This window comes from Pipistrellus hanaki (assembly GCF_964339955.1).
Source record: "Pipistrellus hanaki genome assembly, chromosome: 5".
Classification (NCBI taxonomy): domain Eukaryota; kingdom Metazoa; phylum Chordata; class Mammalia; order Chiroptera; family Vespertilionidae; genus Pipistrellus; species Pipistrellus hanaki.
The window spans coordinates 2,272,984-2,296,974 of NC_140507.1; positions in this window are offsets into that span (position 1 = coordinate 2,272,984).

Consider the following 23,991-nt stretch of genomic DNA (forward strand, 5'->3'; position numbering starts at 1 on the left):
TGCCAGGGCAGAGCTCGGGATCCATGGGAAGCTCCTGGGCGCGCAGCCCCCGCCTCCTGAGATGGGTGGAATCTGGGCTGTGTGGTCCTTGGGGTGGAGCTTCGAGCCCCAAAGTGAGAGTCCTCGGGAGGGAACAGTTGCCAGCCGGTCCGAAAGGACGGTGTCTGATTGAGCAACTCGGGCCCGGCCGGCAGACACTCCGGCGAAGTCACTGTCGGTTGTGAAACGAGACGACGACATTTCGGTGTTTTAAAACGAGAGCTGGTGGCCAAGCCTTTCTCCCCGACACTACCTATTTTTTTTTTTTTTAAGTCTGCTCCATTGGGATAGAACTTTCCATGACTTTTTTTTTTTTTTTAATTTCTTTTGGTTTATAAATTGCAAGTATATAACTTTGCAACCAATTGCAAAGAAAAAACAGGGATTTCCCATTTGGGTTCAAATGCTAAATGAATACATTTGAAATGTTTTTTCATGTAGTTATATTAGAATAAGGTGTGCTTTTTTTTCCTAAAAGCAATTTGGGGGCAAAGTTCACATTTATTTCTTAGTCCATGAATCCGTTGCTAAAATGTTTCCCTTTGGTGCTGTGCGGTGTCCAGTTCCTGTCTAGATGGAATGTTCTGGGTCAGTGAACATTTTTCTTTGTGAGGCAATTAGTACAGAAATTAGATATTCTGATAAATTGTTTCATGGTTGAGTTACAAAAGGAGTCACTCCTTTGAAATATTTCACTTGTGTCATTTTGGCAGTGAACACGAAGGGAAGCTTGTCTAAGAAGTTCGTAAGTTTATATGCGTTTCCTTTTTTCCCTCCATGGGTTCTGCTCTTAAGGATTGAACAACACATTCATTTTAAATTTAGAAACAAAATCTTGGACTTAATTATTTTCATTTGGAAATCATAATTTCTTTTTTAACATTGGAACCAGCGCTGAGGTCTTGAAGCAATCATGAGGTGGCAGGCCTGCAGAGGATAAAAAGCTGAGGCACTCCGGCAGTGAAATAGGTCCTCGTTAGGGCCATGGATTTTACAAAGAGGAGCAGATTCTGCTCCCTCATCCGGGGCCTGGCAGGGAGGGCTTCTTGTCAGGTTGGCGTTCCCATTTTCCTCTCTTCTGTGCCATCGAGGTTTGGCAACACGTGGCTTTAAAAATGCTTAGACATCTTGAGTTTCTGTTAGAATCTGCTTCTCCTTTCCCCCTCTTATTAGGGATTCTCAACAAGAACATCAACCAGACTCCCTTTGGCCCCATGTAGATTGTGCACAGATGGTCCCTGGCTTAAGTGCTTCACTTACCACCTTTGGTTTTATGATGTTTCGAAAGTAATAGGTGTTTGAACTTTGCATCTTTTTTAAAAACCTATTTTTTTTAAGAAAATATCTTTTTATTGGTTTCAGAGAAGAAGGAAGAGGGAGAGAGCGATAGAAACATCAGTGATGAGAGAGAATCATTTATCGGCTGCCTCCTGCATGCCCCCTACTGGGGATCGAACCTATAACTGGGGCATGTGCCTGACCCAGAACCAAACCGAACGAACCTCACCACCTGATTCACAGGTCGATACTCAACTCCTGAGTCACAGCGGCCAGGCACATTCTGCATCTTGCTCTTCTCCTGGGTTAGCAATATGCTTGCGCTGCTCGCTCCTAATGCTGGCCAGCGGCAGCCAGCGCAGCCCAGGTCAGCCCCCGACCAGGAGTAAACGGCCGGCACTCCGCAGCGCGGCGTTAGTGCATGTTTGGCTGCAATATTTTTAACTTAGGGCGTGTTTACGGAGGTAACCCCGTGCTAGGTCCAGGAGCACTGTGCTTGGGTCTCATACTCTCGGTACTCCCTGCATTCGTCACGCTGCCTGAAAAGGGCCCAGGAGGTCAGAATCACCCGCTCAGTTTTTTAACATTCACATCATTTGATATGGAGACTCTTCTACCAAAAAAATGACGCTGTTTCCCTGTCAGCTTGCTTTCGGGAGCAACGAGTCTGTCTTTGGACCACAAACTGGTAAAATACTTGGGCTCGGCTTTCAGACCTGACCTTGAGGAGGTGTGCGTTTTACCCTTCGCTACTCAGATGCTTAACCGACGGTGGCTTTGGGGTGAGCTTGTTGGGAGGCGGAGGGAGGATCCAGAGAAGGCGCGGAAACGCCTCCATCCCTGCCGGTGAGACTCATTCAGGCGCGGGGCCTCCTGCCGGGCGAGTAAGAGGCGGAGGGCTTACCTCTCACCGAGGCCCCTTCTTCCTGGGGGCAGGTAACACTGCCTTTCCCGGCTCCCAGGGCTTTGGGCTGTGGGTGTGACCTGGGATTTCTTTAAACCAGTCCATCCGCACCGGCTCCGATGAAGTCACACTGGTTGCGGAGCTATGGAGATCAGCGTCTTTGCTTTATGTTGGCAGATGAGGCGAAATGCATCGCGAGAAGGTGAATTCATTAAATGGCTTTCGGTAACCTGCGCCGATGTCACTGGGCCATCTCGCCTCTCTCTGCAGGTGTGCACTTAGTCACACTAGTAATTCAGGGTAACTTTATCTTCCTTTATTATTCAAAAGCATTTTTATTGATCAATAACTCAATGCATTTTTATTGGTTTCAGAGAGGAAGGGAGAGGGAGAGAGAAACATCAATGATGAGAGAGAATCATTGATTGGCTGCCTCCTGTACGCCCCTCACTGGGGGTCGAGCCCACAACCTGGGCATGTGCCTTGACTGGGTATCGTACTGTGACTTCCTGGTTCATAGGTCAATGCTCAACCACTGAGCCACCCCAGCTGGGGCAATTCAGGTTAATTTTAATGTAGCTGCTTAATTTGGGAGAGTAGGTGAGGCATGAAGCCAGCCCCATTAGCCTGTGCATGTGAGGTTCGCTTTGACCACAAGAGGGAGCCACGTGCCCACGTAGGGAGTGTCTTACTTCAAGGAAGGCCTTTATTTTGTCTAGTTATTTATCCAAAGGAACATAGAAAGCTGGGAGTTAGCTCAGTGTGGTTTGTTAAGCTCAGTGACTGGTATAGCAAACCTTACAAGTGGCCATAGATGGTGCTTTAACACAAGGCGAAGGTGTGGGAACCGTCCGAGCTGGATTTGTGTCTTATTTTGGAGAGTGACTCTCAATCTGAAATCACATCTTCACACCGTATCGAGCAGCCGACCCCCAGGGTCCCCTGCGGAAGGGTCTAGTCAGTCCTGATTCCATTCCGGCCACGGGGCATCACCCTGAGCCCGCACCCCACGCGCGAGCTCCTTGGAGGCCTGTGTGGGGAATTCTGCGAACACGTCCATGTTTCACTCCAGAATCACAACCTGAGATTGCTTTCGTATCTCATCATGAAACATACTTAAAACATTGGGATCTTTTTTTTTTTTTAATATATATTTTATTGATTTTTTACGGAGAGGAAGGGAGAGGGATAGAAAGCTACAAACATCAATGAGAGAGAAACATCGACCAGCTGCCTCTTGCACACTCCCCACCAGGGATGTGCCCGCAACCAATGTACCTGCCCTTGACCAGAATCGAACCCGGGACCCTTCAGTCTGCAGGCCGACGCTCTATCCACTGAGCCAAACAGGCTTCGGCTAAAACGTTGGGATCTTAAACTCCTGGCAAATGCTATTGTTCTGCAGTGTTAATGAATTATTGCTCTTTCCGGTACATTTTTGCAAAAGATCAGGGAATTAAAAAAAAAAGAAAAAGATAACTTGTGAGAACAGGGTATGTATAAATAGCTCCCGAGCTATTTAGTTTCTTGGAAATGTTCTGAGCGCCACTTAAGCCTTAGCAGAAAGCCGGCTGTGAGGACAAGCTGCAGGCTCCTCCGCTGGAGGTTTCCGTTCCCGTCTCCGGGGACCAGCTGCGGGGCCGTCGCTCCGTCTCCTGCCTGATGTGGAAAAGCTGCTCAGGCTGGAGAGACAGGGACGCCTCCCAGCTGGCCCCCAGGCTCTGGCGCTGTGTGGTCCCCCGAGCCCTTCCAGGCCGGAAGCCTGCCTTCCACCCACAAGAGGTCTTCACTAGGCCCCGGCGGTGCCAGCCACTTCAGCCTCAGACTTTCCACCCAGGGCCTGGGACTTAAAAAGAAAAGAGAGAAAGAAAAGCCCTAGCTGCTTGGCTCAGTGCAGTGGTCGGCGAACTCAGTCCACAGAGCCAAATATCAATAGTACAGTTGACATTTCTTTGGAGAGCCAGTTTTTTAAATCTCAAACTTCTTCTAACGCCACTTGTTCAAAATAAGACTCGCCCAGGCCGTGGTGTTTTGTGGAAGAGCCACACTCACGGGGCCAAAGAGCCGCATGTGGCTCGTGAGCCGCAGTTTGCGGACCACTGGCTTAGCGAATGGAGCATCGGCCTGCGGGCTGAAGTGTCCTGAGTTTGATTCCAATCGAAGACACATGCCCGGGTTTTGGGCTCGACCTACAGTAGGGGGTGTGCAAGAGGCAACCAATCAATGATTCTCATAATTGATGTCTCTCTCTCTCTCTCTCTCTCCCTTCCTCTCTGACATCAATAAAATAAATAAATAATAATAATAAAAATGATGGCCCTAACCAGTTTGGCTCAGTAGATAGAGCATTGGCCTGCGGACTCAGGGGTCCCAGGTTTGATTCTGGTCAAGGGCATGAACCTTGGTTGCGGGCACATCCCCAGTAGGCAATGTGCAGGAAGCAGCTGGTCGATGTTTCTCAACGATGTTTTTAACTCTCTCTCCCTCTCCCTTCCTCTTTGTAAAAAATCAATAAAATATATTAAAAAAAAGAAAAAGGATGGATCTAAGGTTATTAAAACTGTGCCTGAACAATTAGGTACTAATCTTATGTGACTATTTACATTTTAATTGAAACACAATTAGACCTCAGTTCTCGGACATCTCCCATGGCAAAAAGTTTGCTTCTCAACTGGACAGCCATGTCATGCGGATACCTGTGTGTCACACTCCCTCGGGCAACAAAAAAGGAGAATATGCGAGTAAGAGTCACCTGACCCTGTTAACATCTCAGGAGATTGTGTTGTCAATATTTCGTGTGTTTCTTGCTTTCATTGGTGCTTATTATTATTAAACTTCCATTTTTTTTACTGTACATTTCATTTCCTCTGTTAAATTTTCATTTACAATTTCATGTCCTTGTGTTTAAAATGTTAACTTACAGCTTAAACGGCATGTGGGGTCTGTGCTGCACGTAAGGACGGTTAAAGCGGAGTCCTAGGAGGGTCTGGAACAACTCGTTCGATTTGCATGATTTCTAACGGGAAAGCATGATCCAGTTTTCAAACAGCCTTCCAGAAAGAACTCAGCTAGAGAATCGAGGTCCCACCGTCAATAAAACGTGCAGTTTCGCTCCTCACTCGCTCCGGCCCCTCCGGTGCTCATGACCCCGAGCAGCGCGGCTGGACGAACGGGAGGAGACTGTGTCTGTCACCGGGGAGACGCTGCTGGGCGGCCTGTCGCCTCAGGACCGCAGAGCTTTATTGTGTCAGGAGCACACGGTCCTTACAATGATGTGATCCCATAATCAATAAAGATTTTTAAAAAAGTACGTGGTGTTTTTGCATTTAACCCCCTTTAACAGAAGACAAAACACCGTTCTCTGGATGTGGGGAAGGAAGATCACGAGTCCCCACATGATGCTCTGTGCGCTTCGGCCGGACAGAAAGGCATTGTCTTCATCTCGCGTTTTATCTTGTTCACGCGGGTGCCGCCAGGGTTCTGGGGACACAGCCGATGGGACCGCAGGGATCAGCGCGGACCTCCCCGAGGAGCTGGCTGCTCGGGGGAGGCCGCCCGCCCAGAGCAGAGCGGGGAGCTGCGGGCATAGCACGGGGCCCGCAGGGCGTGCGTGTCAGGCCGGCTGGGGGGTGGGATGGGGAGAAGGCATCCCAGCGCCAGGGCAGGGTTGCCCCTGGCCCACCTGTGTCCGCCTCCGGCCTCAGCGGAGTGGAGGTGCAGATCCTGGCGTCGCTCACCTCTTCCATGTCGCCTCACAGACACACCCAGAAACGGTGTTTCCTCCGCAGCCAGCGGAGCGGACACACAGGAACCAGCACCCCGAGGCCTCCGGAGTTCTGGAGAGCGGAAGGCTGAGCACAGCGCAGGCACCCGGAGGCCTTCCCTGAGGGGCACCCTCTCCTTCTATTCTATGTGGTTTTGTGCATTTAAAATATATTTTATTTTTTATTTACTTATTAAAATTTTTTTTATTTTAAAAATGTTTTTAAAGGGAGAGGGAGAAATAGAGGGAAATATTGATCGGCTGACTTCTGAACATCCCCATGGGTGGGAGCCCGTAACCCTGACGGGGAATCAAACTGGCTACCTCTCGGTGCACGGTGATAGGACGTCCACCGAGCCACACTAGCTGGGCTAGAAAATACATATATTTAAAAATATACATATTTTATTGATTTTTTAAATTATTTTTTAATTTTTTATTTTTTTTACAGAGAGAAAGGGACAGAAATAGATAGAAACATCCATCAGCTGCCTCCTGCACACCCCCACTGGGGATGCGCCTGCAACCAAGGTACATGCCCTTGACCGGAACCGAACCTGGACCTTTCAGTCCGCAGACTGACACTCTATCCACTGAGCCAAACCTGCTAGAGTGAAAATATATCTTTAAACACAGAGCCCCGAACGCCCTTAAACGCTGAGCATCTCATTGCCCAGGAGCCATTGTCTCAGTCTGTTCGCTGTGCCCTTTGGAAACGTCACCTGTGCGGCTGTCACCAGCCCGGGCTCTAGGCGGGGAGCCGGGCTCTAGGCGGGAGGCGGGCTCTAGGCGGGGGGTGGGCTCTAGGTGGGAGGGGCTCTAGGCGGGAGGGGCTCCAGGCGGGAGGGGCTCTAGGCGGGAGGCGGGCTCTAGGCGGGAGGGGCTCCAGGCGGGAGGGGCTCCAGGCGGGAGGGGCTCCAGGCGGGAGATGGGCTCTAGGCGGGAGATGGGCTCTAGGCGGGGGGAGGGGCTCCAGGCGGGGGGAGGGGCTCTAGGCGGGGGCGGGGCTCTAGGCGGGGGCGGGGCTCTAGGCGGGGGCGGGGCTCTAGGCGGGAGGGGCTCCAGGCGGGAGGGGCTCCAGGCGGGAGGGGCTCCAGGCGGGAGGGGCTCTAGGCGGGAGATGGGCTCTAGGCGGGGGGAGGGGCTCCAGGCGGGAGGGGCTCTAGGCGGGATGGGCTCTAGGCGGGGAGCCGGGTTCTAGGCGGGAGGCGGGCTCTAGGTGGGAGGGGCTCCAGGCGGGAGGGGCTCCAGGCGGGAGGGGCTCTAGGCGGGATGGGCTCTAGGCGGGGAGCCGGGTTCTAGGCGGGAGGCGGGCTCTAGGTGGGAGGGGCTCTAGGCGGGGGCGGGGCTCTAGGCGGGAGGGGCTCCAGGCGGGATGGGCTCCAGGCGGGATGGGCTCTAGGCGGGGAGCCGGGTTCTAGGCGGGAGGCGGGCTCTAGGTGGGAGGGGCTCCAGGCGGGAGGGACTCTAGGCGGGAGGGGCTCCAGGCGGGAGGGGCTCTAGGCGGGAGGGGCTCTAGGCGGGGGCGGGGCTCTAGGCGGGGAGCCGGGTTCTAGGCGGGAGGCGGGCTCTAGGTGGGAGGGGCTCCAGGCGGGAGGCGGGCTCCAGGCGGGAGGCGGGCTCTAGGCGGGAGGGGCTCCAGGCGGGAGGGGCTCTAGGCGGGGGCGGGGCTCTAGGCGGGGGCGGGGCTCTAGGCGGGGGCCGGGCTCCAGGCGGGAGGCGCTGCCGTCCAGCCCTCGGAGGAATGCACTCCCAGGGTCAGAGCCTGGCCTTGCGCTTGGACTTGAGATGATTCATGAGAACATCCTGTGCTGCCCCCTGGAGAGCCGCTGGGGACTCGAACCGCCAGACAGAGCACCGCCGGGGGAGGGGCCGGCGGCTGGCCCCCAGGTCTGCGGGCTCAGCGGGAAGCCTGAGGTCCTTCCAGCTGGAGGCCGGACCTGGCCTCCCCCTCGTCGCCTCCAGAAATAGGAGTTGGAGCCTGTCCCCGTGTGACATCATGGACCCCACAGCTCGGCAGGAAGAGCGCGCTTCCTGCAGCTGCGGCGGGAGGCGGAGGGTGTGCTTGTCTGCTCGTTCACGAGGGAATGTGGGTGCGATGTGAGACGCTCCTGCGCCCCAAAACCACAGCCCGCTCTTCCGAACGGGCGGCCGGAGCGGGGAGATGGGCGGCCGGAGCGGGAGACGGCGGGGTTCGGGCCATGACGAGGGAACGGGGCTGAGGTGAGGCTGACGCCCTCCCTCCCCCCCTCTGCCTGGGCTCCGGGGGCCAGAGAGGCTGGGAGGGGAGGTGGTCTCATCGGGAAACTCCCTCCTGTCTCTTCCGGTGATCGGGGCGGACTACAGGGTTTGGCTCCAGGACCCAGCCTGTGACTGCGATCGATCGTCAGCAGCCCGAAGCGGGCGGGCCGTGGCGTGAAACGCGCCCCCATAGTCACGTTGGTTTCCCAGGATCTGCAGTGAGGATCAAATGTCTTGCCCAGTCAGTGTGGCTCAGTGGTTGAGCATCAACCTCTGAACCAGGAGGTCACGGTTTGATTCCCGGTCAGGGCACAGGCCCGGGTTGCTGGCTAGATCCCCAGTGTGGGGCGTGCAGGAGGCAGCCGGTCAATGATTCTCCTCATGGATGTTTCTATCCCTCTCTTTCCCCGCCTCCTCTCTGAAATCAATAAAAATATAATTAAAAAATTTTAAAAAAAGGAATCGAGTCTCCATTTCGTTGCCACGCATCCCTGCCTGTAGGGATAAACAGGTGAGCAGCCAGGAGTGGGTCTGGAGAATCCACCGGCTGGGAGGAAAGGGACACCCCGCCAGCATGAAGGCCAGACCGCCCCCACGGGCCGCGCTGTCCCTGGGGCTGGGGGACAGCCCAGAGCGGGAGTGGCTCTCAGACACTGTCCCCTGCACACCCAGCTGCACACCGGAGGCTCCTCACAGCAGCCGCCCCTGAGCCCCACACTGTCCCCTCAGCCCCGCACACTGTCCCCTCAGCCCATCACACTGTCCCCTCAGCCCCACACACTGTCCCCTCGGCCCCGCACACCGTCCCCTCGACCCCACACTGTCCCCTCAGCCCCACAAACTGTCCCCTCAGCCCCACACTGTCCCCTCAGCCCCACACCGTCCCCTCAGCCCCGCACACCGTCCCCTCAGCCCATCACACTGTCCCCTCAGCCCCGCACACCGTCCCCTCGGCCCCGCACACCGTCCCCTCAGCCCATCACACTGTCCCCTCAGCCCCACACACTGTCCCCTCGGCCCCGCACACTGTCCCCTCGGCCCCGCACACCGTCCCCTCGGCCCCACACTGTCCCCTCGGCCCCACACACTGTCCCCTCAGCCCATCACACTGTCCCCTCAGCCCCGCACACCGTCCCCTCAGCCCCACACACTGTCCCCTCAGCCCCGCACACCGTCCCCTCAGCCCATCACACTGTCCCCTCAGCCCCGCACACCGTCCCCTCGGCCCCGCACACTGTCCCCTCGGCCCCACACTGTCCCCTCGGCCCCACACTGTCCCCTCGGCCCCACACTGTCCCCTCCACCCGCACACCGTCCCCTCAGCCCCACACTGTCCCCTCAGCCCCGCACACTGTCCCCTCAGCCCATCACACTGTCCCCTCAGCCCCACACTGTCCCCTCAGCCCCACACTGTCCCCTCAGCCCCGCACCGTCCCCTCAGCCCCACACTGTCCCCTCAGCCCCGCACACTGTCCCCTCAGCCCCACACTGTCCCCTCAGCCCATCACACTGTCCCCTCGGCCCCGCACACTGTCCCCTCGGCCCCACACTGTCCCCTCAGCCCCACACTGTCCCCTCAGCCCCACACTGTCCCCTCAGCCCCGCACACTGTCCCCTCAGCCCCGCACACCGTCCCCTCGGCCCCGCACACCGTCCCCTCAGCCCCACACACTGTCCCCTCAGCCCCACACACTGTCCCCTCGGCCCCGCACACTGTCCCCTCGGCCCCGCACACTGTCCCCTCAGCCCCGCACACTGTCCCCTCAGCCCCGCACACTGTCCCCTCAGCCCATCACACTGTCCCCTCAGCCCCACACTGTCCCCTCAGCCCCACACTGTCCCCTCAGCCCCGCACACTGTCCCCTCGGCCCCGCACACTGTCCCCTCAGCCCCACACTGTCCCCTCAGCCCCACACTGTCCCCTCGGCCCCGCACACTGTCCCCTCAGCCCCACACCGTCCCCTCAGCCCCGCACACTGTCCCCTCAGCCCCGCACACTGTCCCCTCGGCCCCACACTGTCCCCTCAGCCCCACACACCGTCCCCTCAGCCCCACACACCGTCCCCTTGGCCCCGCACACCGTCCCCTCAGCCCCGCGCACTGTCCCCTCAGCCCCACACTGTCCCCTCAGCCCATCACACTGTCCCCTCAGCCCCACACTGTCCCCTCAGCCCCACACTGTCCCCTCAGCCCCGCACACTGTCCCCTCGGCCCCACACTGTCCCCTCGGCCCCGCACACTGTCCCCTCAGCCCCACACTGTCTCCTCGGCCCATCACACTGTCCCCTCAGCCCCACACTGTCCCCTCAGCCCCACACTGTCCCCTCAGCCCCGCACACTGTCCCCTCAGCCCCACACACCATCCCCTCAGCCCCACACACTGTCCCCTCAGCCCCACACCGTCCCCTCAGCCCCACACCGTCCCCTCAGCCCCGCACACTGTTCCCTCAGCCCCACACACCGTCCCCTCAGCCCCACACACTGTCCCCTCAGCCCCACACCGTCCCCTCAGCCCCACACACCGTCCCCTCAGCCCCACACACTGTCCCCTCAGCCCCACACGGTCCCCTCAGCCCCACACTGTCCCCTCAGCCCCGCACACTGTCCCCTCGGCCCCACACTGTCCCCTCGGCCCCGCACACTGTCCCCTCAGCCCCACACTGTCCCCTCGGCCCATCACACTGTTCCCTCAGCCCCACACACCGTCCCCTCAGCCCCACACACTGTCCCCTCGGCCCCACACTGTCCCCTCAGCCCCACACTGTCCCCTCAGCCCCGCACACTGTCCCCTCGGCCCCACACTGTCCCCTCGGCCCCGCACACTGTCCCCTCAGCCCCACACTGTCCCCTCGGCCCATCACACTGTTCCCTCAGCCCCACACACCGTCCCCTCAGCCCCGCACACTGTCCCCTCGGCCCCACACTGTCCCCTCGGCCCCGCACACTGTCCCCTCAGCCCCACACTGTCCCCTCGGCCCATCACACTGTTCCCTCAGCCCCGCACACCGTCCCCTCAGCCCCACACTGTCCCCTCGGCCCCGCACACTGTCCCCTCGGCCCCGCACACCGTCCCCTCGGCCCCACACACCGTCCCCTCAGCCCCACACTGTCCCCTCAGCCCATCACACTGTCCCCTCAGCCCCACACTGTCCCCTCAGCCCCACACTGTCCCCTCGGCCCCACACTGTCCCCTCAGCCCCACACACCGTCCCCTCGGCCCCACACACCGTCCCCTCGGCCCCGCACACCGTCCCCTCAGCCCATCACACTGTCCCCTCAGCCCCGCACACCGTCCCCTCGGCCCCGCACACCGTCCCCTCAGCCCCGCACACCGTCCCCTCGGCCCCGCACACCGTCCCCTCAGCCCATCACACTGTCCCCTCAGCCCCACACACTGTCCCCTCGGCCCCGCACACTGTCCCCTCGGCCCCGCACACCGTCCCCTCGGCCCCACACTGTCCCCTCGGCCCCACACACTGTCCCCTCAGCCCATCACACTGTCCCCTCAGCCCCGCACACCGTCCCCTCAGCCCCACACACTGTCCCCTCAGCCCCGCACACCGTCCCCTCAGCCCATCACACTGTCCCCTCAGCCCCGCACACCGTCCCCTCGGCCCCGCACACTGTCCCCTCGGCCCCACACTGTCCCCTCGGCCCCACACTGTCCCCTCGGCCCCACACTGTCCCCTCCACCCGCACACCGTCCCCTCAGCCCCACACTGTCCCCTCAGCCCCGCACACTGTCCCCTCAGCCCATCACACTGTCCCCTCAGCCCCACACTGTCCCCTCAGCCCCACACTGTCCCCTCAGCCCCGCACCGTCCCCTCAGCCCCACACTGTCCCCTCAGCCCCGCACACTGTCCCCTCAGCCCCACACTGTCCCCTCAGCCCATCACACTGTCCCCTCGGCCCCGCACACTGTCCCCTCGGCCCCACACTGTCCCCTCAGCCCCACACTGTCCCCTCAGCCCCACACTGTCCCCTCAGCCCCGCACACTGTCCCCTCAGCCCCGCACACCGTCCCCTCGGCCCCGCACACCGTCCCCTCAGCCCCACACACTGTCCCCTCAGCCCCACACACTGTCCCCTCGGCCCCGCACACTGTCCCCTCGGCCCCGCACACTGTCCCCTCAGCCCCGCACACTGTCCCCTCAGCCCCGCACACTGTCCCCTCAGCCCATCACACTGTCCCCTCAGCCCCACACTGTCCCCTCAGCCCCACACTGTCCCCTCAGCCCCGCACACTGTCCCCTCGGCCCCGCACACTGTCCCCTCAGCCCCACACTGTCCCCTCAGCCCCACACTGTCCCCTCGGCCCCGCACACTGTCCCCTCAGCCCCACACCGTCCCCTCAGCCCCGCACACTGTCCCCTCAGCCCCGCACACTGTCCCCTCGGCCCCACACTGTCCCCTCAGCCCCACACACCGTCCCCTCAGCCCCACACCGTCCCCTCAGCCCCACACACCGTCCCCTCAGCCCCACACACTGTCCCCTCAGCCCCACACGGTCCCCTCAGCCCCACACTGTCCCCTCAGCCCCGCACACTGTCCCCTCGGCCCCACACTGTCCCCTCGGCCCCGCACACTGTCCCCTCAGCCCCACACTGTCCCCTCGGCCCATCACACTGTTCCCTCAGCCCCACACACCGTCCCCTCAGCCCCACACACTGTCCCCTCGGCCCCACACTGTCCCCTCAGCCCCACACTGTCCCCTCAGCCCCGCACACTGTCCCCTCGGCCCCACACTGTCCCCTCGGCCCCGCACACTGTCCCCTCAGCCCCACACTGTCCCCTCGGCCCATCACACTGTTCCCTCAGCCCCACACACCGTCCCCTCAGCCCCGCACACTGTCCCCTCGGCCCCACACTGTCCCCTCGGCCCCGCACACTGTCCCCTCAGCCCCACACTGTCCCCTCGGCCCATCACACTGTTCCCTCAGCCCCGCACACCGTCCCCTCAGCCCCACACTGTCCCCTCGGCCCCGCACACTGTCCCCTCGGCCCCGCACACCGTCCCCTCGGCCCCACACACCGTCCCCTCAGCCCCACACTGTCCCCTCAGCCCATCACACTGTCCCCTCAGCCCCACACTGTCCCCTCAGCCCCACACTGTCCCCTCGGCCCCACACTGTCCCCTCAGCCCCACACACCGTCCCCTCGGCCCCACACACCGTCCCCTCGGCCCCGCACACCGTCCCCTCAGCCCATCACACTGTCCCCTCAGCCCCGCACACCGTCCCCTCGGCCCCGCACACCGTCCCCTCAGCCCCGCACACCGTCCCCTCGGCCCCGCACACCGTCCCCTCAGCCCATCACACTGTCCCCTCAGCCCCACACACTGTCCCCTCGGCCCCGCACACTGTCCCCTCGGCCCCGCACACCGTCCCCTCGGCCCCACACTGTCCCCTCGGCCCCACACACTGTCCCCTCAGCCCATCACACTGTCCCCTCAGCCCCGCACACCGTCCCCTCAGCCCCACACACTGTCCCCTCAGCCCCGCACACCGTCCCCTCAGCCCATCACACTGTCCCCTCAGCCCCGCACACCGTCCCCTCGGCCCCGCACACTGTCCCCTCGGCCCCACACTGTCCCCTCGGCCCCACACTGTCCCCTCGGCCCCACACTGTCCCCTCCACCCGCACACCGTCCCCTCAGCCCCACACTGTCCCCTCAGCCCCGCACACTGTCCCCTCAGCCCATCACACTGTCCCCTCAGCCCCACACTGTCCCCTCAGCCCCACACTGTCCCCTCAGCCCCGCACCGTCCCCTCAGCCCCACACTGTCCCCTCAGCCCCGCACACTGTCCCCTCAGCCCCACACTGTCCCCTCAGCCCATCACACTGTCCCCTCGGCCCCGCACACTGTCCCCTCGGCCCCACACTGTCCCCTCAGCCCCACACTGTCCCCTCAGCCCCACACTGTCCCCTCAGCCCCGCACACTGTCCCCTCAGCCCCGCACACCGTCCCCTCGGCCCCGCACACCGTCCCCTCAGCCCCACACACTGTCCCCTCAGCCCCACACACTGTCCCCTCGGCCCCGCACACTGTCCCCTCGGCCCCGCACACTGTCCCCTCAGCCCCGCACACTGTCCCCTCAGCCCCGCACACTGTCCCCTCAGCCCATCACACTGTCCCCTCAGCCCCACACTGTCCCCTCAGCCCCACACTGTCCCCTCAGCCCCGCACACTGTCCCCTCGGCCCCGCACACTGTCCCCTCAGCCCCACACTGTCCCCTCAGCCCCACACTGTCCCCTCGGCCCCGCACACTGTCCCCTCAGCCCCACACCGTCCCCTCAGCCCCGCACACTGTCCCCTCAGCCCCGCACACTGTCCCCTCGGCCCCACACTGTCCCCTCAGCCCCACACACCGTCCCCTCAGCCCCACACACCGTCCCCTTGGCCCCGCACACCGTCCCCTCAGCCCCGCGCACTGTCCCCTCAGCCCCACACTGTCCCCTCAGCCCATCACACTGTCCCCTCAGCCCCACACTGTCCCCTCAGCCCCACACTGTCCCCTCAGCCCCGCACACTGTCCCCTCGGCCCCACACTGTCCCCTCGGCCCCGCACACTGTCCCCTCAGCCCCACACTGTCTCCTCGGCCCATCACACTGTCCCCTCAGCCCCACACTGTCCCCTCAGCCCCACACTGTCCCCTCAGCCCCGCACACTGTCCCCTCAGCCCCACACACCATCCCCTCAGCCCCACACACTGTCCCCTCAGCCCCACACCGTCCCCTCAGCCCCACACCGTCCCCTCAGCCCCGCACACTGTTCCCTCAGCCCCACACACCGTCCCCTCAGCCCCACACACTGTCCCCTCAGCCCCACACCGTCCCCTCAGCCCCACACACCGTCCCCTCAGCCCCACACACTGTCCCCTCAGCCCCACACGGTCCCCTCAGCCCCACACTGTCCCCTCAGCCCCGCACACTGTCCCCTCGGCCCCACACTGTCCCCTCGGCCCCGCACACTGTCCCCTCAGCCCCACACTGTCCCCTCGGCCCATCACACTGTTCCCTCAGCCCCACACACCGTCCCCTCAGCCCCACACACTGTCCCCTCGGCCCCACACTGTCCCCTCAGCCCCACACTGTCCCCTCAGCCCCGCACACTGTCCCCTCGGCCCCACACTGTCCCCTCGGCCCCGCACACTGTCCCCTCAGCCCCACACTGTCCCCTCGGCCCATCACACTGTTCCCTCAGCCCCACACACCGTCCCCTCAGCCCCGCACACTGTCCCCTCGGCCCCACACTGTCCCCTCGGCCCCGCACACTGTCCCCTCAGCCCCACACTGTCCCCTCGGCCCATCACACTGTTCCCTCAGCCCCGCACACCGTCCCCTCAGCCCCACACTGTCCCCTCGGCCCCGCACACTGTCCCCTCGGCCCCGCACACCGTCCCCTCGGCCCCACACACCGTCCCCTCAGCCCCACACTGTCCCCTCAGCCCATCACACTGTCCCCTCAGCCCCACACTGTCCCCTCAGCCCCACACTGTCCCCTCGGCCCCACACTGTCCCCTCAGCCCCACACACCGTCCCCTCGGCCCCACACACCGTCCCCTCGGCCCCGCACACCGTCCCCTCGGCCCCACACTGTCCCCTCAGCCCCACACACTGTCCCCTCGGCCCCACACACCGTCCCCTCGGCCCCGCACACCGTCCCCTCGGCCCCGCACACCGTCCCCTCGGCCCCACACACCGTCCCCTCGGCCCCGCACACCGTCCCCTCGGCCCCGCACACCGTCCCCTCGGCCCCGCACACTGTCCCCTCAGCCCATCACACCGTCTCCTCGGCCCCGCACACTGTCCCCTCAGCCCATCACACCGTCTCCTCGGCCCCACACTGTCCCCTCGGCCCCGCACACTGTCCCCTCGGCCCCGCTCACCGTCCCCTCCGCCCCACACACTGTTCCCTCAGCCCCACACTGTCCCCTCAGCCCCGCACACTGTTTCCTCGGCCCCACACTGTCCCCTCAGCCCCACACACTGTCCCCTCAGCCCCGCACACTGTCCCCTCGGCCCCACACCGTCCCCTCGGCCCCACACCGTCCCCTCGGCCCCGCACACCGTCCCCTCGGCCCCACACCATCCCCTCGGCCCCGCACACCGTCCCCTCGGCCCCGCACACCGTCCCCTCGGCCCCGCACACCGTCCCCTCGGCCCCGCACACCGTCCCCTCGGCCCCACACACCACACTGTCCCCTCGGCCCCACACACTGTCCCCTCGGCCCCACACTGTCCCCTCGGCCCCACACACTGTCCCCTCGGCCCCACACTGTCCCCTCGGCCCCGCACACCATCCCTTCAGCCCCACACTGTCCCCTCAGCCCCGCACACTGTCCCCTCAGCCCCACACACCGTCCCCTCGGCCCCACACTGTCCCCTCAGCCCATCACACCGTCTCCTCGGCCCCGCACACCGTCTCCTCGGCCCCACACACCGTCCCCTCCGCCCCGCTCACCGTCCCCTCGGCCCCGCACACTGTCCCCTCGGCCCCGCACACTGTTCCCTCGGCCCCACACTGTCCCCTCGGCCCCGCACACTGTTCCCTCAGCCCCACACTGTCCCCTCAGCCCCGCACACCGTCCCCTCAGCCCCACACCGTCCCCTCAGCCCCGCGCACCGTCCCCTCGGCCCCACACTGTCCCCTCAGCCCATCACACCGTCTCCTCGGCCCCGCACACCGTCTCCTCGGCCCCACACACCGTCCCCTCCGCCCCGCTCACCGTCCCCTCGGCCCCGCACACTGTCCCCTCGGCCCCGCACACTGTTCCCTCGGCCCCACACTGTCCCCTCGGCCCCGCACACTGTTCCCTCAGCCCCACACCGTCCCCTCAGCCCCGCGCACCGTCCCCTCGGCCCCACACCGTCCCCTCGGCTCCGCTCACCGTCCCCTCGGCCCCGCACACTGTCCCCTTGGCCCCGCACACTGTCCCCTCCGCCCCGCACACTGCCCGCCAAGGTCTGCTGAGCAGGCGTGTGCGGCCAGGCCTGCGCCAGGGGCCGTGGCTCCCAGGCACACGGCTGAGAGCCAGCAGCTCCTGATTGGATCCCATGGGACACCGGAGTGCTGGAAGCTCCTCGTCCCTCCCCCTCCTAAGGTGGAACCCGCCTCAGTGAACCCGGCCGCTCGGGCTCCGCCCATGAAGCAGACAGGCTGCGGTCTGGCCGTCCGGCTGGTGTAGCTCAGTGGGTTCAATGTCGTCCTCGCACCAAGAGGTCACTGCTGTTGGCTTTCCGGTCAGAGCACATGCCCGCAAACTCTGACGATCTCACTTTGGGGGGTGTAGGAGACAGACAATCACAGATTCTCTCTCATCAATGTTTCTCTCTCAAATCAATACAAACAATAAAACAATGAAGAATGCAAAGCCTGGCCTTGCTCTGTGCCTGCCCAGTGCCCCCACTGCCTGTCTGCACCAAGCCCTCCACTCCGAGCCTGAAGGCCAGCTCCTGCCACAGCCCTTGGCACTGGCCGGGCCGTCTCCACCCCTTTTCTTCGTTCAAGAAAGACCCTTATCACCGGGACCGATTGTTTAAAACGAACAAAACGAAAACAAAACAGAACAAGAAATGGGAGCCAGAGCTTGCTTGGCTGCTCCAAGTAATTTATTGTAAGTTCTCATGTCAGCAAAACCCCAGGAACTGAGATGACAAATCGGGGGAACCCACGTGCACAGGGGTGGGGGCGAGGGGGGGCGGGCGCGGCTCACCGAATGGGACGGCGAAGGACTCGGACCGCGCAGAGCGGCCATGGACACCTCCTCTTCGGCCATCTGCACGCACGTCTCCGGGAAAGTGCTCGGTGCCTCTCCCCAAGATTTAATTTAAAAATATATATATATTTTATTGATTTTTTACAGAGAGGAAGGGAGAAGGATAGAGAGTCAGAAACATCAATGAGAGAGAAACATCGGCCAGCTGCCTCTGCACACCCCCTACTGGGGATGTGCCCACAACCAAGGAACATGCCCTTGACCGCAGGCCAACGCTCTATCCACTGAGCCAAAATGGTCAGGGCTATTCCCACCTTTTAATCAGATGTCTGGTTTGCTGTCTATTGTTTGAGTTCTTTATGCTTTTGGATATTAAACCTTATCCAGACGGATGACTTGCAAATGGCTTCTCCTGTGGGGCCGCTGGCTTCCTTTGCCGGGCAGAGTGTGCTGTGTGATGTGGCCCCACCGGCTGGCGGTTGCTCTGGGCGCCTCTGCTCTGGGCGCCCTAAGTCTGTTTTCAACCCCAAACCTGAGCCGACGGAGCCCGGAGCTGGTCTGTCCTTCCGCCCAGAGCTCGTCCTCCGAAGGGCTCGTCAGCACTGGACTCCCACTCGGGGCCTGGCCGGGGGCTTGCTCCGGCCCAGAGGCTATTTTCCCGCAGCCGCCCGGCTTGCAGGTGAGCCGCTGGGTTCTTAGGCGGCGCTATTTCTTCAGACGGATCACAACTATTTTCAACGGAAAGTCCCGAGGCAGAAACATTTCCATTTTAAGGCGCTGTTTCGCTGGCAGTTTTAAAGACTAATCCAAAAGATTAGCAAAAATAGCTGCTTGTTAAATAGCTTCAATCTGGAAAAGGCAGGCGCTGCGTCTGTTCCTGAGCCTCTCTGGGGTGAGAAGGAGAGAGGAGTAACTGAGGGCCGCTGCCGATGTCTTACTGGAACCAGCCCTTCTTTTTAAAAAATATATTTTATTGATTTCTTACAGAGAGGCAGAGAGTCTTAGAAAGATCGATGCGAGAGAAACATCGATCAGCCGCCTCCTGCACACCTCCTACTGGGGATGTGCCCGCAACCAAGGCACATGCCCCTAACCGGAATCGAACCCGGGACCCTTCAGTCCGCTCTATCCACTGAGCCAAACCGGTTCCAGCTAGAACTAGCCCTTCTTTTCCTTCTTTTGTCTTCTCTTCTCTTCTTCTTTAACCAGACTTACTTTCATCAATGATAAACAGCATACACCTGACCCAAAAAATGCATTTTCCTCCCCATCCCCCCAAAAAAGTTAATGTCCAAGGAATGGTCCGCTAATCTCTTCAGCGAACCCGGTTTACCGGTGGGTTTAGCCCAGTGGGTTCAATCGTTTCCGTGTGGAAGGTCATGGGCAGCCCACACCAGGGCCTGATGAAGGTCAGCTGTGTCTCTGTGGGCAGGAGCTTAGAGGCCTCTGGGACCAAAACTGCTTCAAAGGAAGCCTGTGTCCTCGGCCAGGGGATGGTGTCTGTGCTGCCCGCTCGCCGGAGTGTTCTGAATTGACCGCTCCCTTGGCGTCGAGAACTCCACTGCCATCAGCTCCCACTTCGGTCAGCCCGTCTCTCTGTCCATTTGACATTTCATAAAACTAGACGCAGGGGAGCCCGGCCGGTGTGGCTCAGCTGGCTGGCCATCGTCCTGTGCACCCTAAGGCCACCAGTTTGATTCCTGGTCAGGGCACATGCCCTCGTTCCGGGTTCTGTCCCAGGTCTGGGTACATGGAGGAGGCAACCAGCCAATATTTTTCTCTCGCATCGATGTTTCCCCCTTCTTCTCTCTGTCAATATATATATATATATATATATATATATATATATATATACACATATACATATATATATATATTTATGTATATGTATCTCTCTCTCTCTCTCTATATATATATCTATATATATATCTATATCTATATCTATATATATATATATATATATATATATATATATATATATATAGATATAGATATATATATATTTTAAGACTTTATTCTTGTCGTAACCATTTTGGCTCAGTGGATAGAGTGTCAGCCTTCGGACTCAAGGGTCCCAGGTTCGATTCCGGTCAAGGGCATGTACCTTGGTTGCGGGCACATCCCCAGTAGGTGTGCAGAGGCAGCTGGCCGATGTTTCTCTCTCATTGAGGTTTCTAACTCTCTCTCCCTTCCTCTCTGTAAAATATCAATTAAATGTACTTAAGAAAATAAAAAAGGCTTCACTCTTTTTACTTGAGGTGAGACACCCACCCCCTATGAATAACGCTCCACTGCCCGGGCAGATTGCAGCCCCTCATCCCTTGGTGCCCACGTGGGGGTTCCCGCCGGCCGGACTGGCGCTGGGCTCCGTGCTGTGAGGCGAGGGCAGCCAGCTGCCCCGGCCGTGCCCGGCTCGCCGCCTTTTCCTCTCCTGTGGAACAGGAGGCCCGGCTGTGAACACGCCCTCCCTGCGGGTCCCAGGCTGGAGTCTGTGAACGATGACTCTTCAGGGACTCCTGTTCGCCTCGGACTCTTCTTTATGTCTGACACTTGGAAGACACTGCTCTTTTTTTCACATCAGAAAGTGACAGAAGGTCGTTGTCACTTTGGTCGATTCCCTAGTATTTTATCCTCAGCCACGCAAACGATTTGTTTTCTTTGGAAGTTCTCTAACTGAACCAGAAGCTCTCAAGCTGGCCTGGCCGGAGGAACCACCGGAAGTGCTTCCTAGAAGGACGGATGGCCAGGCCCGGTCCCCAAGCCGCCGGTCGAGGGCATGTACCTGGGTTGCGGGCACATACCTGGTGGGGCGTGTGCAGGAGGCAGCTGGTCGATGCTTCTCTCTCATCGATGTTTCTAACTCTCTATCCCTCTCCTTTCCTCTCTGTGAAAAATCAGTAAAATATATTTAAAAGAAAAGAAAAGAAAAGAAAGAAATCACTAGCCCAGTACACTGAGGGCTGTGCCATTTCGTGTCCCCTGGCACTGTGTGTGACCGTCCCTCCGGCTCCTCACCGCGGTGGGACTGCCGCTCTCTCCTCGGGCCGTGTCCTCTGTGAGATGCACCGGGGTCTCTCCCGCGACTTCGCTGAGTGTTTCCCTCATGCTGACGGTGCTGACGTTCCCACACGCGTATTTGCATCCGAAGATCCCTTTTGGCGAAGCGTCTGTGCATGTTTGTTGCCCATTTTAGGTTAGGTTCTTATTTATTTTATTATGTGGATTGTTTCCTTACTGTTGAATTTTGAGAGATACTTTGTGTCCTAGATATTCCATTAAAACACCCTCATTGCCTTTTCTGATTACAGAGAGAGTACATGCTCATTCTTTTAAAACATATTTTTATTGATTTCAGAGACGAGGGAGAGAGAGAGAGAGAGAGAGAGAGAGAGAGGGAGAGAGAGATATCTTCAATGATGAGAGATTTAGAATCCTTGACCCACTGCCTCCTGCATGCTCCCCACTGAGGATCAAGCCCACAACCCGGGCATGTGCCCTTGACCAGAATCAAACCAGGACCTTTCAGTCCCAAGGGCGACACGAGTCTAGCCACTGGGCCAAACCGGCTATAGCCATGCCCATTCTTTTTAAATGCCAGACACCAGGTGTATCTGATACAGAATGGAACGTCCTCTGCCCTCCCAGCACGGGCCTTACCTTCGTGACCGGTCACGCTTTCTGGCTGGGCCCTGCCTCCTCCCCTCAGCTTTCCCCGGAGCCCGGGTCCTGTGTGATGTCAGCCCGGAGCCGGGGTCCTGTGTGACGTCAGCGTGGAGCCCGGGCCCCGTGTGACGTCAGCGCGGAGCCCGGGCCCCGTGTGACGTCAGCGCGGAGCCCGGGCCCCGTGTGACGTCAGCGCGGAGCCCGGGCCCCGTGTGACGTCAGCGTGGAGCCCGGGTCCCGTGTGACGTCAGCGCGGAGCCCGGGTCCCGTGTGATGTCAGCGCGGAGCCCGGGCCCCGTGTGACGTCAGCAGGGAGCCCGGGCCCCGTGTGATGTCAGCCCGGAGCCGGGGTCCTGTGTGATGTCAGCGCGGAGCCCGGGCACCGTGTGATGTCAGCCCGGAGCCGGGGTCCTGTGTGACGTCAGCGCGGAGCCCGGGCCCCGTGTGACGTCAGCAGGGAGCCGGGGTCCTGTTTGACGTCTGCGCGGAGCCGGGGCCCTGTGTGATGTCAGCGCGGAGCCCGGGTCCTGTGTGACGTCAGCAGGGAGCCGGGGTCCTGTGTGACGTCTGCGCGGAGCCGGGGTCCTGTGTGATGTCAGCGTGGAGCCGGGTCCTGTGTGACGTCAGCCCGGAGCCCGGGTCCTGTGTGACGTCAGCGCGGAGCCCGGGCCCTGTGTGACGTCAGCCCGGAGCCCGGGCCCATGTGTGACGTCTGCGCGGAGCCCGGGTCCTGTGTGATGTCAGCGCGGAGCCCGGGTCCTGTGTGACGTCAGCCCGGAGCCCGGGCCCCGTGTGACGTCAGCCCGGAGCCCGGGTCCCGTGTGACGTCAGCCCGGAGCCCGGGTCCTGTGACGTCAGCGCGGAGCCCGGGTCCTGTGTGATGTCAGCCCGGAGCCCGGATCCCGTGTGACGTCAGCCCGGAGCCCGGGCCCCGTGTGACGTCAGCCCGGAGCCTGGGCCCCGTGTGACGTCAGCCCGGAGCCTGGGCCCCGTGTGACGTCAGCCCAGAGCCCGGGTCCCGTGTGACGTCAGCGCGGAGCCGGGGTCCTGTGTGATGTCAGCCCGGAGCCCGGGTCCTGTGTGACATCAGCGCGGAGCCCGGGTCCCGTGTGACGTCAGCGCGGAGCCGGGGTCCCGTGTGATGTCAGCGCGGAGCCCGGGCCCTGTGTGACGTCAGCAGGGAGCCCGGGCCCTGTGTGATGTCAGCGCGGACCCCGGGTCCTGTGTGACGTCAGCAGGGAGCCCGGGCCCTGTGTGACGTCAGCGCGGAGCCCGGGTCCTGTGTGATGTCAGCGCGGAGCCCGGGTCCTGTGTGACGTCAGCAGGGAGCCCGGGCCCTGTGTGATGTCAGCGCGGACCCCGGGTCCTGTGTGACATCAGCGCGGAGCCCGGGCCCTGTGTGATGTCAGCGCGGAGCCCGGGTCCCGTGTGACGTCAGCGCGGAGCCGGGGTCCCGTGTGACGTCAGCGCGGAGCCCGGGCCCTGTGTGACGTCAGCGCGGAGCCCGGGCCCTGTGTGACGTCAGCGTGGAGCCCGGGTCCTGTGTGACGTCAGCGCGGAGCCCGGGTCCTGTGTGACATCAGCGCGGAGCCCGGGCCCTGTGTGACGTCAGCGCGGAACACGGGTCCTGTGTGACGTCAGCAGGGAGCCCGGGCCCTGTGTGACGTCAGCGCGGACCCCGGGCCCTGTGTGATGTCAGCGCGGACCCCGGGTCCTGTGTGACGTCAGTAGGGAGCCCGGGCCCCGTGTGACGTCAGCGCGGAGCCCGGGCCCTGTGTGACGTCAGCGCGGAGCCCGGGCCCTGTGTGACGTCAGCGCGGAGCCCGGGCCCTGTGTGATGTCAGCGCGGACCCCGGGCCCTGTGTGACGTCAGCAGGGGCACGCCGCTCCATATCCGGCGGCGCTCAGCCTGGGAACGCAGCTCCGGGCACTGTCTCTGCTGCGTGTGGAGACGGACCTGATGTTTGGCACCAACGCTCCTGCCTCTCCTTGGGACTCCGATTAGAAGTCAAAGTCCCAGGCCTGTGTCCTCTGTCCCTGTTTCCCGACCGCGGCTCCGCCTCCTGTCTCTGTCCGGCCCCACCCGCCGCCTGACCTTCCCCACGGCCCGTTCACTGTGGGCTGAGGCCTGCTTTGGGCCACTCGACCTCCCCCTCCTCCCCCTCCTCCTCCTCCCCTCTTCCTCCTCCTCCGCCTCCCCCCTTTCTCCCTCCCTCCTCCTCCTCCCCCCACCCCTAAGCTCACTCCTTCACCCTTCAAGTCTTTGCTCCTGGCTTTACTTTCTTTATTTTCCTCCCCCTTCCCCCCTCCTCCTCTTTCTTCTTCTTTTTCTTCTTTTAACATTTTGTCACTTTTTCTTAGTTTCAAGTGTACACCGCAG